Genomic DNA, 2,392 nt, shown 5'->3' on the forward strand with positions numbered 1-2,392 from the left:
GAATACCTACAATGTCCCTGGTAAGTGATCATCCAGTCTCAGCTTAATCCACAATCATGTACTACACACAAGCTGCTATTGGTAATGTGCTTCAAATTAATGCTTAAGGCAGAAAGGCTTATTATTGAATTAGCAAAGATGGGAATAGTCCATTAATGGGAGACTAGTTGGAGAATAAACATTAATATATGCCCTTGATTCAGGAAAGATCTCAGTGGGAGATCAACTTTTTTTTTTTTATTTAGAATTTTTTCCCCACAAGTTATATGTAAAAATAAATTTTAACATTGATTTTTAAAACTTTGTGTTCCCAATTCTCTTCCTCCCTCCCTCCCCACCCCACCTTAAGAACTCAAGGAATTCAATGTAAATTATACATGTGCAATCATGAATACATTTCCACATTAATCAGGTTGTGAAAGAAAACAGACAAAAAAACGATACCATCAGTTCTTTCTCTGTAGATAGATTGCATTTTTCATAAGTCCTTTAGAGTTGTCCTGAATCATCGCATTGCTGAAAATAACCAAGTCATTCACAGCAGATCATCCTACAATATTGCTGTTATTTTTTGTATACAGTAAATTCACTTCGCATCGGCTCATATATGTCTCTCTGGGCCTTTCCAATAGCATCTTGCTCATCAATTCCCACAGCACAATAGTGTTCTATCCCAATCTCATTCCACAATTTGTTCAGCCATTTCCCAATCGATGGACAAGGAGATGAACTTTTAAAGGATCTTTGAATGAATAGCATTGTCTCTTTATTTTGTGAACTGTCCAGTCCTTGTGCTTAAATAGCAGTACCCTCTTGGAATCTTGCTCATTAAATTTTTGTTGTGGTGGTTGTAGTCACTGACCAGCAATCAATAAGAAATCAATGTCTGATGGTTCTAAGTAGTGTTTATTCATTTCCTTCTGTCTTTAGCTGATTGATGATCAACAGGTTTTCATTCTGTTCCTCATAAATAACACTATATCTGTGGTGTCTATGCCTTTGGGCAGGCAATCCAATACCTGGAATATACTCCTCATCACTTGCACTTCTTAGAATCCTCCATTTCCTTCATAGTTCAGTTTAAGCATTACCTTTGAGTCCTTTCCTGATCCTCCAAACTACCAGTGCCTCCCTACCCTCACTCCCATACCCTCAATAATCTTGTATTTATATATAAACAGCCTACGTTGTGCTGGAGCAAAGTGCTGGGCACTTGTGACCTTTTTTCCCCCAAAAAAAGCCCCTCCTCTATCAAGGAAAAAAGGAAACATGAGTCTGTTCTAGACTGCCTTTTCCTCTGATGGGAATGGTTCCTGGCATAACCTTCCCCTTGATCTTTGCTCTCTCTTTCTGTTTTCTCTCTTCAGGAAGGTGAAGATTTATCTGAGGTTCTTATGTTTGAACCAATCTAGTCCTGGTTACAGACAGAGCACACACACTTTCAGCCCAGGGGCAATAGCATAAGGCTACATTAACCCTTTTTGCTGCCATATATGGAAGGAAGCTTTAAAAAATCATCACTATGAGATTCTTTCTAACCCATTTCAGTCAAGTCCCCAGTTTGGGCAGAAATATTAATTTCCAAACTACTTAAATTCTATATATTCTCTCTAGCCACTGGCGCCTCTCCATTTGCACTCTGTAATAAAAGACATACATGAATCAGGAACAATTAAAGGCCTGGAAAGACGTGTATGAAATGATGTATTGTGAAATGAGCAGAACCAAGAGAACATTGTGCACAGAGACAAAAATATTGTTTGATGAAGAACTGTGAATGACTTGGCTATTCTCAACAATACAATGATCTAAGACAATCCCAAAGGACTATTGGTGAAATATATTATCCACCTCCAAAGAAAGAACTAATATTGATGGAACAGACTGAAACATGCTATTTTTCACTTTCTTTCATTTTTTTCTTTTAATCAAGTTTTCTTATACCAAATGACAAATATGGTAATGTTTTACATAATCATACATGTATAACCCACATATGATTGCCACCTCAGGGAAGGCAGAGGGGAGGGAGAGAAAGAGGGATAAAAATTGGAACCCAAAACTATAAAAAAATGTTTATTATTTAAAAAAATTTTTTTATCTATAGAGTTTTAAAATCTCCTGCTCTAGCAGAAACTCCATCTTCCAGTTCAAAGTCCACAATGGATACCCAGCCTTTCACAGAGGAGAAGAGAATGCTACTCAATCCTGAACCACAAATGCCTACATCCCTAGCTAGCCTCTAAACTCCTTCCCTTCCATTTATAGAAGAGCCAGCTTCTCTCAAAGGCTTTATTACATTCATATTCATTTTGTACGTTGTTGTTTGTTCTTCATTTCTGAAGTAGACCAATGACATCAGAAGGTGATCTCTTGACTCTTGGGTGAATTG

This window comes from Dromiciops gliroides, chromosome 3, assembly GCF_019393635.1.
Source record: "Dromiciops gliroides isolate mDroGli1 chromosome 3, mDroGli1.pri, whole genome shotgun sequence".
NCBI classification, from domain to species: domain Eukaryota; kingdom Metazoa; phylum Chordata; class Mammalia; order Microbiotheria; family Microbiotheriidae; genus Dromiciops; species Dromiciops gliroides.